A 7,996-nucleotide genomic window follows, 5' to 3' on the forward strand; every position below is an offset into this window, starting at 1 on the left:
AGCACAGACACATAAAGTTACCTTCAATAGCCCTGATTTTAATACAGGTTGGGTGGGAAACACACCCAGGTTGTTCAGCTTCAGGCTGAAACCAACTTTCACTACTGGCTTCATTTAAATAATGCTAAACTGTCTCCCGCCCAGAGCTTGCAGGAATGGGATCAACGCCAGTAGGCAAAAACAGGAATTGGAATGGAAGTTAGACGCCACTGGGAACCCTTGGAAATGTTCCCCGGCAAGGTAAATCAGAGGTGCCAGGGATTGGGGAAAACACTCCTGCTTCCCCGACCCACAAGAAAACTTACCAAAATTTCAAAGAATTATAACTTACCTGGATCTGTTCTGGCCTGATGCCACTTGCCAACAGCTTTTTCGGACAGCCGAACATGAGCCCTGCATTTCCGAGTTAGAATTACTTTTTAAAAAATTTTTAATCTTTCATGGGATGTGAACGTTGCCAACAAGGCCAACATTTATTGCCCATCCCTAATCGCCCTTGACAACTGAGTGGCTTGTTAGGCTATTTCAGAGGGTAGTTAAGAGTCAACCACATTGTTTAGTTTAGTTTAGAGATACAGCACTGAAACAGGCCCTTCGGCCCACCGAGTCTGTGCCGACCATCAACCACCCATTTATACTAATCCTACACTAATCCCATATTCCTACCAAACATCCCCACCTCTCCCTATATTTCCCTACCACCTACCTATACTAGTGGCAATTTATAATGGCCAATTTACCTACCAACCTGCAAGTCTTTTGGCTTGTGGGAGGAAACTGGAGCACCCGGAGAAAACCCACGCAGACACAGGGAGAACTTGCAAACTCCTCACAGGCAGTACCCAGAATTGAACCCGGGTCGCTGGAGCTGTGAGGCTGCAGTGCTAACCACTGCGCCACTGTGCTATGGATCTGGAGTCACATGGAGGCCAGACATGGTAAGGATGGCAAGTTTCCTTCCCTGAAGGACATTAATGGACCAGATGGGTTTTTACGATAATTGATGACAGTTTCATAGTTCAGCAGCCTTCAATTCCAGATTTTTTAAATAATAGATTAATTAACTTTTAATTAATTGAATTCAAACTCCACCTGCTGCTTTGGTGGGATTTGAACCCATGTCCCCAAGGCTTTAATCTGGATTTCTGGATTATTAGTTCAGTGACAATACCACTACACCACCATCTTCCCTTGCATTAAGGTCCATATCACATCATCAGACCCCTGCATGTGGCGGGTGGTCTCTTTGCTCCCAAAAATTGAAATTACAGGGTGGTGGTTACACTGCAGGAACACAGTGGGTTCAACCTGTCCACCATTTTAACACTCCACTCACACCATTCCTGCCGTGTGGTCAGGGTTGAGAGTGGAGCTTTGTCTCCTCTCCTTGCTTGGGACCAATTTCACTGGCCCAACCCCTCTGCAGTACCTTCTCTATGTAGCCATTCTTCAGATTTAAGCTTAAGTTTAAAGATTAAACATAACTAGGCACTTTGGTCATTGGTACCTGATCCAGTTCTCACATAAATTCCATAAGGAACATAGGAACAAGAGTAAGCAATTCAGCCCCTCGAGCCTGTTCAGCCATTCAGTTAGATCATGGATGATCTGTATCTCAACTCCATTTACCCTACTTTGCTCCATATCTCTTACTATCCTTACCTAACATAAATCTATCAATCTCAGTTTTGAAATTTTCAATTGACCTAGCCTCAACAGCTTTTTGAGCTAGATAATTCCACATTTCCATTGCCCTTTGAAGAAATGCTTCCTGACATCACCCCTGAATGGCCGAGCTCTAATATTAAAGTTATGCTCCCTTATTTGGGCTCCCCCACCAGAGGAAATAGTTTCTCTTTATCTACCTTATCAAATCCTTTAATCATCTTATATACCTCAATTAGATCACCACTTAATCGACTTTACTCAAGGGAATACAAGCTTAGTTCTTGCCACATGTCATTATAATTTAACCCTTTTAGCCCCTGCAACATTCTGGTTAATCTGCACTGCAGCCTTTCCAAGGCCAATATATCCTTCCTCAGGAGCCCAGAACTGAACACATTATTCCAGATGTGATCTAACCAGAGCTTTATTCAAATGCAGCATAACTTCCATCTCTTTGAGTTCCAGCCCCTTGAGATAAAGGCCAGCATTCGCCTTTTTAATTATCTTTTTGTACCTGTCCACTAGTTTTCTTTTAGTGATTGCTGTACACTGACCCCTAAATCTCGTTGCTCTTTCAATTTACAAGCTTTGCACCACTTAGAAAATACTCTGATCTATCTTTCTTAGGTCCAAGGTGCATAACCTTAAACCTCTCCACACTAATCTTCAACTGCCACAGTTTTTTCCAGTCATTTTATCTATTAATGGCCCTTTGTAACTTTCAACTCCCATCTACATGAATTACTGTGCCACCTAACTTAGTGTCTTCAGAAAACCCAGATATGCATCTCTCTATTACTTCATCTAAGTCATTGATAAATACAGAGAAAAACTAAGTCTCATGTGTAGAACCTTACAAAGTCTTCTGAAAGTTTATATAAATAGCATCCATAGACCTTGCAAATTAGTCATCTTCAAGCATATTTCCATTTGCCTATTCTGAGTAATACTGTCGTGCAGCACCCCCAACCTGCCAAGAATGAGGCACATTAATTTTGCCACATGAACATTGATTTTCTAACCTGTTACTGGAGTAAAGAAAGAACTTGCTTTTTTTTTAAAAAAACACCAGACCCTTGACTGGAAAGACATTTGCATAGTAACAGACAGTACTTGGAAAGGACAAAGTGGCTACTCCCTGCTCCATTTTAATCCACAATGGACTTTTGATTACCAGGCATTGAAGGTGGAGAAGCTAGTATTACAGGTTGACTGCTAAGATGCTTCCAATACACTGCTGGCTGACTATGGGAGTTTTTTAAATTGGAGAAACAGTATTTGAAGACAGAAAGCTGTTTGCTCCTGGACTGAAAAGACCTCCCGTGGCTGGCTCGGTACAACATCTCCTGTCTGCTTCTATCTCTTTCTCAAGGAACTGAAGAACCATTGAAGACATATGAACACCAAGAGTGAAAAGTCTCCTACAGTGAACAAGGTTTAAGAAGAAGAATGGGCCCTAACGAAAAGCAAGACTACCTATAATCAAGGACTCTACAGCGAGCTCGAAGCATTGTAACAAACCCCATGCAGAGATTGCCTCAAAGCTTTTCACTTTATTTTTCTTCTGCTCTTTTCTGTCCCTATTTGCATGGTGTATCACGTGTGCATGCTAGTGTGGGCACGTCGTGTAGCCGTAGGTGTTAACCAAATTAGGGTGTAAGTTTAAGTTTTAATAAATTTCACTTTTCTTCTTTAAACCTAAGAAAGCCTGTTTGTGTTCTTTGCCTTATAAATGGAAAGCGGTGAACAAGGATTCACCAAAGGGGGAGCTCAAAACACAGTGTGTTTAATAATTAAATCCTGTTACAGTAAGATCAGGTGAAGGCTGAAAGAGACCCTTAGACACCTGTCTCACCTGGTCATAACAAATACACTTTAGGAAGGATGTCAAGCCTCAGGGAGGGTAGAGATGGGTTTACAAGGAAGATACCACAGTGGAGGGACTTCAGTTATCTGGAGAGAATTTTTTTCACGCTGCATTAGAGATTGTTATGATTTGGACACCCTACCTGAAAGGATGATGGAAGCAGACTCCATGAGAAATTTCAAAAGGAAATTGGACATGAACTTGAAGAAGAATAATGTGCAGGGTTTCAGGGAGTAAGCTGCAGTGTGAGACTAAATTGGAATGCTTTTTCAAGAAGCCAGCTCAGGCACAATGGACCGAATAGGCTGCTTCGATGCTGTAAGATTCGATGATTCTATGACATTCCTTTATCTATCATGCTAGAGAGCTCCACAAAAAATTCAACTGTGTTACTTCGACATGACCTTCCCTTTACAAATTGATGCTGGCTCTCTGATCAGTTTTTATTTCTGTGAGTGACAAGTCACTCGGCCCCTAGTAACTTCCCACAGCAGATGTTACACTAATCAGTCTATAATTTCCTGATTTCTCTCTTTCACACCCTTATTAAATAATAGAGTGACATTGGTAATTTTCGAGTCCAAGAGGTCAATTCCTGAATCAAGATAATCCTGGAAGATCATGACAAAATTATCTGCAATTTCCTCATCTATGCCCTTTAATAACTTGGGATGGAAGCCTTTAGGTCCTGAAGATTTGTTGATTTTTAGTCTCACTAATTTCTCCATTGCCACTTTTTATTCAAATCTAGTAAATTCCTTCCCTTGAATTATTTTCATTGTATCGCTAGTACTTTATCCACTTCCTCTACTGTGAAGACTGATACAAGTAATTATTTAGCAAGGCTGCCGTTTCCTTATTTTCAATTACAATATTACCCGCATTTGTCTTTAAGAGTTAGGCCACAGCTGAAGTGCTGTGTACAGTTCTGGGCACCACACTATAGGAAGGATGTGATTGCACTGGAGAGGGTGTAGAAGAGATTCACCTCGATGTTCCCTGGGCTGGAGCATTTCAGCTATGAAGAGAGACTGAGTTGTTTTCCTTAGAGCAGAGAAGGCTGAGGGGGGACCTGATTATGGTGCACAAGATTATGAGGGGCATTGATAGGTTAGATAGGAAGAAACTTTTTCCCTTAGCGGAGGGGTTAATAACCAAGAGGCATAGATTTAAGGAAAGGGGCAGGAGGTTTAGAGGGAATTTGAGGAAAAAAAATTTTCACCCAGAGGGTGGTTGGAATCTGGAACGCACTGCCTGAAGAGGTGGTAGATGCAGGAACCCTCACAACATTTAAGAAGTATTTAGATGAGCACTTGAAATGTGGCTACGGGCCAAGTGCTGGTAAATGGGATTAGAATAGTTAGATGCTTGATGGCCGGCACAGACACAATGGGCCGAAGGGCCTGTTTTTGTGCTGTGTAACTCTATGACTCTAAGAGACCCATATTACACTTAGTCACCTCCTTTCTCTTAATAGGCTTGTAAAAATTTTTTTAGTACGATCCCTAATATCCTGTTCTCATTATCCTTTGTGTACTTTCTTTGCATCACTTTAGTGCCCATGATAGAGGACACGAAGGACTGGGAAGCCTTGCTGTCTGTGGGCTTCACATCGTACAGCCCAGGATAGAAGGATTTGCTGATCCTTAGTACGTCAGGCTCTGATGATGTTACTGAGCCATCTTCTTCCTGATCACAGAGCTCGCTCTGTATACCTTTCGGAAGAAGAAATGTGAGCACGTCTCATCCTGCTCCACAGAGCGGACTCTGGACTGGAAGATGATCTTGGAGGCCTCTGAGGCAAAGAGGCCTGGTGGCTCTTCACTTCTTGAAGGTCCTCCCTGGCATCGACTGCAGCGGGAGCAGATTCTGCATGTTTTTCTCTCTCTCTCATCTTCTGAACAACTTTGAGGATGAAAAAGCGCTTGATGTTTGCCTTGATCGCTTTCCATCAGTGTATTGGGAACTCAAAGAGAGGTTTCACAGTTTTCGAACCTTTGTGATCCCTTTTGAGTTCCTCAATAATCTCTGGGGTCAACAGTTTCACGTTCAACTTCAATGTCCCCCTGCTAACTCTCTGGTCTTTCTGTAGGTGGCAGTCAGCCAGTAGGAGGCAGTAGTCAGAGTGGAACACAGGCTTGGTGTTAATGGCTTTGACCATGACTGCTCAGAACACACACAGGAAGTCAATCCTGGAATGGAAGGAACTGTCTAGCCTCAACCAGGTGTAACAACGCAACCACTAGGTTGCACAGTACAGGCACATGCGCAAATGCAGCCTCATCGACTGAAACATCAGTGTTTGCGATGTCTCAGGCAGTTGCCAGTATAAAAGATGGCACTGCTCAATTTGACATACAAAAGCAAATTAAACCCAAACCCCCTTCGATGGCCGCAATCACCATCTCCACCCCCTCCCATAACAGTACCCCACTCCCTCCCACGATTGCTGCCACAAACTCTGCATTCAGTTTCCAGCTCCTTCCCGACCCACCTGCCATTCCCTCCCATCACTTCCTCATCACCTCACCACGCAGAGAAGCAGCGAGGGGGTGAGCGAACAAGCAGGATATGAGCGTTCAGACAGGAAGCAAGCGGCAAGCAGTTGGGAGCGGGAGAGAACGGCAGGATGGAGAGGCGAGTCAGCGGGCATGGGAGGGAGAGGCAAAGGAAAGCAGCGATGATGGGAAACTGAATACGGCAATTGCGGCAGCAATTGTAAGACGGAGCAGGGAAGAAAAGCAACTTGATGCAGCGATTGCGGGAGGGAGTGGGGTATGGTTGGGGGTGGGATGGCGGCAGCAATCACAGCCATTGAGAAGTGAGGCAACACTAGGATGTCATTACGTCTGACAACATTATCTACTGACGTCACTGCACGTGTGTGCAGAATCATACTGGCAAGCTGGCAAACGTACGGATGCACTGATGAGTTCGGCGATTGCTCTGCGAATGCTTTGCATTGTCAGCAGACATTCAAATTGGAATATCTTTTGTATACTGCCTCTCTGCTACCCTCTGTTGGGAGTGTTACGAGTGCTTCCATTTTTTTGTTAAATTTTGAGAATTTGTGTTTTAAAACTGAAAAGGAATCCATGGATGTGTTTTAATTTACAAGGGTCACTGAGAGGTTTGAATAGTAAATAGTTACTGGAAGACACCTGTCTTCAAATAATTACCCAGCAGGGTTGTTTTTGAATTGGGGAAGATAGTTACAGAGAAGTGACAGGTCAAGATTTATAGAGGCCAGGAGGCTTGACTTCTGGAATGTTTTTGGTTTCACTTTGAATTGTTACAAAAGGCATTTGTGATGAACAGTGGTTTGAAAAGGAGTTGGAGAAAACTTGCCAGGAAGAACAAACCACCCAACTCAATCCGTTTCAGCAGTTTGTAAAAAGCCCGCTAGTTTTCCTACCTTGAGGAGCTGAAAATGAAGGATATGAAGCAGACTGAAACTGTGGCTGCATTACTCCAGTAAGGCATGTCTAAAACACTGTTGCTGCATTTCCTGGAAGTCTACCCAAACTTTAGTTTAGAGATACAGCACTGAAACAGGCCCTTCTGCCCAAATAGTCTGTACCGACCATCAACCACCCATTTATACTAATCCTACACTAATTCCATATTCCTACCACATCCCCACCTGTCCCTATATTTCCCTACCACCTACCTATACCAAGGGCAATTGCTAAAGTCCAATTTACCTATCAACCTGCAAGTCTTTGGCTTGTGGGAGGAAACCGGAGCACCCGGAGGAAACCCACGCAGACACAGGGAGAACTTGCAAACTCCACACAGACAGTACCCAGAATTGAACCCGGGTCGCTGGAGCTGTGAGGCTGCGGTGCTAACCACTGCGCCACTGTGTCTTCAACGTCGCCTGAAAGGAACTGTTCTAGGAAGATCCCAGTGACAACTGTCTATATGCATTTGGGACACAAAACCGAAACAAAGGATACCTTTCCATATCTTCTCTTTCTTCTTCAAGAATTAGTAAGTGTTTACCCGAGGTTTTTTGTCTTTTTTTATATAATAGAGCTCTAAAACACAAATCCCTTTATTTTTCCGGTTAACTGGTGTATGTGTATGTGTGTGAGTGTGAGAAGCTAAGGTAAAAGGGGAACTTTAATATTTCAATCTGTGTGTTTATGCTTTACTTCATGTCTGGTTAAAACTTGTTTTATAATAAACTGATAATTTTGTTGTTTATTAAGGAAACCTGGTTGATGTGTTTAATTCGGGGATAAAAATAGAATCTATGATTGACCGTATCGGTAAGTGGGAAAAAAATTTAAATATATGTTGTGATCCAAACTAGCGTCTTATACAACTTCAACATAACTTCCTTGCTCTTATACTCTATGCCCCTATTAATATTTGAATTGTTACAAAAGGCAGTTGCCAATGAACAGTGGTTTGAAAAGGAGTTGGAGAAAACCTGCCAAGAAGAACAAACCAACT

The sequence above is a fragment of the Heterodontus francisci genome, chromosome 1, assembly GCF_036365525.1.
Source record: "Heterodontus francisci isolate sHetFra1 chromosome 1, sHetFra1.hap1, whole genome shotgun sequence".
Taxonomy (NCBI): Eukaryota; Metazoa; Chordata; class Chondrichthyes; order Heterodontiformes; family Heterodontidae; genus Heterodontus; species Heterodontus francisci.